Source organism: Molossus molossus, unplaced genomic scaffold, assembly GCF_014108415.1.
Source record: "Molossus molossus isolate mMolMol1 unplaced genomic scaffold, mMolMol1.p scaffold_m16_p_2, whole genome shotgun sequence".
Taxonomy (NCBI): domain Eukaryota; kingdom Metazoa; phylum Chordata; class Mammalia; order Chiroptera; family Molossidae; genus Molossus; species Molossus molossus.
In genome coordinates, this window is record NW_023425355.1 from 131320196 (window position 1) to 131327377 (window position 7182).

Genomic DNA, 7182 nt, shown 5'->3' on the forward strand with positions numbered 1-7182 from the left:
AGGGAGGCAGCCTGGCATCACAGCCAAGAGCCTGCACAGAGTGGGGAGGAGCAGAGCAGAGTGCAGCCCAATGCCAAGTGGAGCCCAAGTCCAGTGAGTGGGAGACGCTGATGCGCCAGACCTCTGCATGGCCTAGGCAGTCCACCATGAAGAAGGAGTGCCGGGTGCTTTCCATCCAGAGCCATGCTGTCCACAGCTGCATGGGCAACCGGGTGGCCACATTCCCACTGCAAGCTTTGGGATTTGAGATTCACGCTGTGAACTCTGTCTAGTTTTCAAACCACATAGGCTACACGCACTGGAAAGGTCAGATGCTGAACTCAGAGGAGCTCCATGAGCTGAAGGTCTTGAGGTTGAACAACGTGAATAAATATGACTCTGTACTCAACAGGGTACAACAGGGACAAGTTCTCCCTGGCCATGGTGGTGGATAGACATCGTGCGGGAGCTGAAGCAGCAGAACTACGGCTAGTGTAGTGTGACACGGTGATGGGTGACAACTAGACCAGTGAAGGCTCTATACATGTTTTAGAGGATCTCCTTCCTGTTTACAAAGGAAAGGTTGTGCCAGTTGTAGACATTATAACTCACAGCCAATTTGAGGCTGAGTTACTGAGTGACAGAAAGATCCATAGCTAGAAAGAAGCCTTAGCGTTGATGGACATGCTGCACTCAATGGGCCCCAACACCATGGTCATCACCAGCTCTGACCTGCCCTCCCTGCTGGGCAGCAACAACCTGATCTTGCTGGGGAGCCAGAAGATCTGGCACCCTGATGGTTGCATGGTGACAGAGTCCATCCACATGAACATTTGTAAGGTGGATGCCTTCTTCATAGGCACCAGGGACCTCTTTGCTGTCATGCTCCTGGCGTGGATAAACGAGCACTCCAACAATCTCAAGGAGGCCTGTGATAAGACTGTCGGCCATGCCCCATGTTCGCAGCAGACCATCAAGTGTGTGAAAGCTCAGCCTAGGGAAGAACAGAAGCCCAGCCCAGCCCAGCTAGTGCTGAGGATGGTCCAGAGCAAAAGGGACATCAAGAACCCAGAGATTGTGGTCCAGGCCACGGTGTTGTGAGGGCCTTGTGTGCCCACCTTCTGACGCACAGTGTGTCAGTATCTCTGTCCCTGTGAAAAATGTAATGTCTGCCTTAGAGCTATGACTGAAACTTGATCATTTTTTTCTTTCATGAGTGTCCAGCATCAACTGGTCTTAATTGTGAAAACATGCCAGTCGTGCTTTCTAAAAATAACAAAGCAATCACAGAAATTTGTAATTTGGAAACCCCCTCCCCCACCCAAGGCTTCAGGACTTCTCTGTTAAACTAGCTCTATGATCATCTGCAGGTGGGGTTCTCCCCAGCAGGGATTGGGGGGTACGTATTGGGAAGGGCCACTGCCCCAGAGAATCACATTGGCTCCCACCACTGACCTATCCCCGTCCAGTGAGGGCTGGGCCGGGGTGGGGTGGGGAGGCAGGGCTGTATTTGTGCTTCTCTGAGAAGGAGTTAGGTGTTCACCATTCACATCGATGTGAATTATGCCAAAGACCGGTATTGTCATTCTGACCTTTCCCTCTTCCTTCCTGCTTCAGGATTTTTGTTTCACTTTGCTGCTCAGTAGGTCGATGGGCATTTCAGATATTCTACTTCTGTTTCACCATATGGACAGGTTAATGCCAGCTGGCCCAGACACACACAGGCCTGCACAGTCACTTTGGTGGGGACCTTTCCAAGACCTCGAAAATTCAAGTCTCAACAAATCTCACGAGCATGACTGCCCTGTAACCCACAAGTATCTCTAGGGACCTGCTGATGGAGATGTAGAGATGCCAGTAAAGGGAAGGCTGGTGTGGGGCCAAGCATATTGGGGAAGATATCACGTTGAGCTCTTTTTGGAAAACTCACCTAATTTGTGGTACGACAGATTAAGCACTGTGTTCTTGCCACCTGCTGCTGGTGACAAATGCACTGTGCCATGGAGTTCGTGTATAGAGAGGTACGGAGGGCAGAGGTAGGCTCCCATTCCCACTCACTGTTGGCACATTTCACCCCTAGGCCCTGGCACTAGTCCAGTTATTCACTGCCAGCGTGACCTCCTTGCCTCCACTTGCCCAGAATTTTGGAGTACCCTATGCATGGCTGCAGGCAGGGGTGTCCATCCTGAAGACTCAACATGTCTTGATCTCAGCAGCCCACCCCACCCCCACTCTGGAGACGCAGAGCTTTGCACCTCCTGGGAGCCCCCAGCCTGGAGAGGACAGGGAGACTATAGGACATGGGAGCCTGCATTTGGCCCCTGGGAAAGCAGACTCTCTGAGGGCAGACCTTGTCCCCACACCCACGGATCCATGCCCACAGGCAGGCCCCTGCTGGAGCCCAGTCAGGAGTGCATTTTTCAGTTTGTAGAAAATACCCCCCCCCCCCAAAAAAAGGATGTCATTCTCCATTGAACTCCCTGCTCCATTCTGTTTGTCTTTCTTCCCTCTGTTCACTTCTGAATGTCTGAATTTATGTGGGAGTGCTCTCAGTGGCCTGTGCACAGGGTCAGGGAATTTGTGTCCGTGTCATATTTCCTGGTTCTGAAGACCGGGCCCGTCTGAGCCGCCAGGCAGAGCCGGGCCTCCTGGTCCATGCAGGGCCCACTGCACCAGGAAGAGGAAGGAGTGGCCTGCAGCCTGGTGGGGGGGCAGCCTCCTCAACAGTGTTCAGAGGGACCAACGAAAGCCACCAAGAGCTCTGGGCCTGCGCAGTGCCTGTAATGGAAAATACTGCCACAGCCAAGTACAGCTGGGGAGACAGCCAATGAGAAAAGGTTTTTCTTTTTCTTTTCTTTTCTTTTTTTTTTATTTCAACATCGAGAGCCAGTATAGTGCTGGGGAAAGAACCCAAATGTATCTGTCTTCCATAAGATGGTGAGAACCCACCTTGAAAATACAATTTGGGCTGTTGGGCTTATTCTATGTGTACAGCAAACTTGAAGGGAAACGTGCTCCGCAAATACTATTCGATTCTTGGTTCTTTAGTTTTATGTCAGAGGCTTGGGCCCATGTTAGGGGGCCATATTCTTATACTTCCCCATAGTCTACATAGAATGAAGAGACTTAGTCCACCTGTGAAGCTTCGGTAGCACCATGGACTCAGGAGCGATCTGAGACTTTCTCTTCTGTCTTTTTTGGCTATAAAGCTCCAACTGCAAGGCAACTGTACTAAGAGAAGGAAATTGGGGTCCCCGAGAGCCTCTGCAGAATGTGGGGCTCCTGTGAAAACAATGTGAGCTTCTGTGGGAGGCTGAGCCCCACATTCCCACGCTGACGTTGTGAGCCTGTGCTTGCTGGGCCCGTCTCTACACACATTTCGTCCATCTCGCTGCATCCAGAAGTCAACCCTGATCCCTGGCAGTTTTTCATACAGGTTGGGTCCAAATTAGAACTGATCTTTGTTTTTACTTTCCATTGCTTAATAACAAGCCAAATTATAATTTATGTTAACGCTCGAGATTGTTGTCAGAGTGCAGATTTCAATACTTTCCCATTTTCAACCTTCTGTAGACCTTAAAGATGAATTACAAAAGATGACTCCTCCTTTTAACCAGTCTTAAGTCAATGCCAAGTCCTGCTAAGGTAATTGTGTTAGTCTGCATTGCTTTTGCAATGTATGTCAGTGATGGTAAAAACAAAAAGAAAATGTGAAAAGAAGCAATTTAGCACTACTGTCCCCCCTTTTCACCTAAAGGAAAACAACCAAGTTAAAGCAATACATTTTAACTTGAAAAATTCTAGCTGAAACTTTCTTGGTAGGGGTGGGGTGTGGATCGTTGAAAAATGCAATGACTACTCTTATTGTTATGAACCTGGTTTCACTGGTGGCATTTTTTCTTCACTTTCCTGATTACTTAGTCACATGACCTCTCAGTTACATAGAACCTGCTTCATTCATGTTTTTTCCTAGGGTTAGCCTTGAATCTGGTCACATCATCATAAGACATGGAGGTGAATAGCCCTTGAACAGTCTTTAGTCATGATGTGATTCTGGAATGTTTGGGACCCATTCAGACCATGTGGACATAAAGGAGCCAAGCAAATATAGTGCATGTTTTCCAGGTTCAAAATCAGACCTTGTACTCAATTTTGGCAAACCTAGCAATTTGGAAGGTGTCACGTTGATCGAGTTCACATTCGTGTGGAGATTTGAATGATACATGTTTCTGTGTTCTGGAGCACAGCTCTGAAACTGTGTGCTCTTTAAAAAAAATTTCCCTTTATTGATCTTTAGAGAGAGAGGAAGTGAGAAGGAGAGAAAGATAGCAACATTGATGAGTGAGAACATCAATTAGCCGCCTCTTGCATGTCCCTCACTGGGGATTTGGCCCACAACTTGGGCGCGTACCCTGACGGGGAATCGAACTGGTGACCTCTTGGTGCATAGGTCAGTGCTCAAGCACTGAGCCACACTGGCTGGACTCTGCAGCTTCTTTATCTTCAGGGAATTTAACAGGCTAGATTAAGATAATCATAATCATCATCCACTCCAAATCCAATTCTTTTTCTAAATCCTCATTTTAGGGAAATATAGAGGTTTTTAGGATTTATCTAGGGGAGTCTCCTACCTTCTACTGATTTCCTAATGACCTCATGGCTTTGTCCAGCTGGAGACCTTGGTATCCAGGACTTGTCCACCTTTGCCCATTTTCCTCTATCCAGTAGCCATATATCTGTCATGTGTTCTGGTTAAACCTAGATTTACTACCCTTCTCCTGAGCTAGGAAGATGCTAGATGCCAGACTCTACCCACCATATTGAATCCCTTGGTTACCAGTGCCTATCTGGATGGAGGCCTCTTTGGATTGTGACTACTAGGCTATTAGTCAGCCTTTGGAGGGCAGCTCTCCTAGGTCCTGCCTAACCCTAGTTGACCTCACTTTCCCTGATGAATGGCCATTCAAGTCTAGTTTGCCTTACAGCTGTCCTGAGTGAGACAAGATCCATCTTCCACTTATTCAACCTGTCTGAGTCATTTTCCTCTACAAATCTTACAATATCTTTGACTAGGAAAACATCTCATGTGCTAGAATTCTAGTGCCAGTGTGCTCAATAGTAACAGAAACAAGCTGCAAATGTGTGTTTAATTTGAAGACAATCAATTGAAAATCACATTTTATTTTGTAGAGTAAAAAAGGAAAAGGAAAAAAAAATAAATGTAGCTTTATCCATAAATCAAAATATTTATAGTATGTACCCTCTTTCTAATAATAGTATTTATTAAAATGTTAATTGGGCAAAACATGAGCCCTGGGAATAGCTATCACAATACTTGTATACTCACCAGTTCTCAGGTAATGCACTTTTATTCCAGTGATATGTATTCTGACTGGCTTAGCAGATCAAGTATGGACCTATAGATCTGAGTTTTGCCAAAAATGTTTTCATAATGGGAAGTATTGGGAATTAAGAGAAGACATTAATATTTGCATAGACTCTTGGTTACCATAAAGGTGATTTTCTTCTTTAAAAGTTCAAAGTTATATTTATGTCCAAGAGTATCAACTTGTAGTCAGCAGGTATTTATTAAGCACTCGTTTTTTGTGGGTGCTGTTCTAGGTGTCAGTGATTCAGCAGTGAAGAAAACAAAGCCTCTCTCATATCTCATTCCTGTGATGAGCAGATTACAGCATTAGGTTGGGGAGTTCGCAAGTGGTGAACCAGACATGGCACATTTCTTTTCCACCTGAACCAATGGCATTGGAATAGATATGGTGCAATAAGAATGTCTGTGTTGGCTTATTTCACTTAGCATAATGACCTCCAGGTCCATTCATGTTGTCGCAAATGGCAGAAGTTCTTCATTTTTTTTGAGGCTGAATAATAAAAATACTGTATGATCTCACTTATTTGTTTTGTTTGTTTGTTTGTTTGTTTGTTTTTGTTTTTATCCTCACCTGAGGACACCCCTCCATTTTTTGTTCAGGTAGAGTGGGAGGGAGAGAGAGAGAGAAACATCGATGTGAAAGGAACACATCGAGTGGCTGCCACCTGCACAACCGACCAGGGCCGGGGACAAACTGCAACCGAGGTACGCGCCCTTAGCGGGAACCGAACCCGGGTCTCTCAGGACCGCAGGCCGACGCTCTAACCGCTGAACCAAACCGGCCAGGGCTGATCTCACTTATATGTGGAATCTAAAATAGTCAAATTCACAGAAGCACAGAGTAGAATGGTTGTTGCCAGGACTGGGGGAAGGGGAAAATGGGGAGATGTTGGTCAAAGGGTACAAAGTTCCAGTTATGTAAGATACGTTCTGGACATCTACTATATATCACAGTGTCTGTAGATAACAATACTGTGCTGTGTTGTATAGTACAGTGTATTTTTAACATTCCTAAGAGACTAGACCTTACATTAAGTGTTTTTTTTTTTTACCATAAAAATAATAAAAGGGGTGGGAGAAAACTTTGGAAGGTGATGGGTATGTCTGTGACCTTGATGGTGGTAATGGTTTCATGGGTAGACATTTATACCTACACTCATGAAGTTGTATGCATGAAACATGTACAGCTTTTTACATATAAATCATACCTCGATAAATGGCTTTTTTTAAAAAAAGAATGTCTTATTTTGGCTTTCCCCAGAAGCAGACCTCAAGGCAAAAACTCAGGTATAAGAAGTTATTTGGAGGTGAGGAAACTGGTAGGGGAGTGGGGAAGGGAGGCAGGGAAGAGAAGGAAGCCTAAAAAGCCTCCACTGTCAGTGATTAGCACTTAATCTCATGAGAAAACTCTAGGACACTCTAGGGGGTGGGAGCTAAGATGTTTATACACCAACTCCCACAAGTCATTGGTTGGAGCCTTCTGGGAGCAGGGTTGGTGGATGCTAAGTCTGGCCTACTGTGTGAGGAGTCAGTTGGACTTTGGTGGACAGAGAAAGCCCTCAGGCACAGATACACGGGGGCTGGAGGTTGGAAAACAGATGGCATGCAGGGAGTCGGTGAGGATTGAGGTAAGAGGATGTGGGCTGTGCTGCACAGGTGTGGAGGGAAAGTTCTTTTCATGGTATATAAAAGCACTCTTGCTGTTTCAAAGATGGGACTCATGTGTGGGAAAAACAAAGTGTAATAATTATAAAACTTTGTTAGAAGTATAATAAGATAGGACGACCTGCCACAATGGGTTAGTGTTAACAGTA

At 45.8% G+C, this 7182-nt stretch overlaps 1 pseudogene; it reads left to right on the forward strand.

Moving 5' to 3' along the window:
- The first annotated feature begins 146 nt into the window (after positions 1-146).
- On the forward strand, positions 147-1080 carry LOC118636615 (annotated as a pseudogene).
- The last annotated feature ends 6102 nt before the right edge of the window (positions 1081-7182 follow it).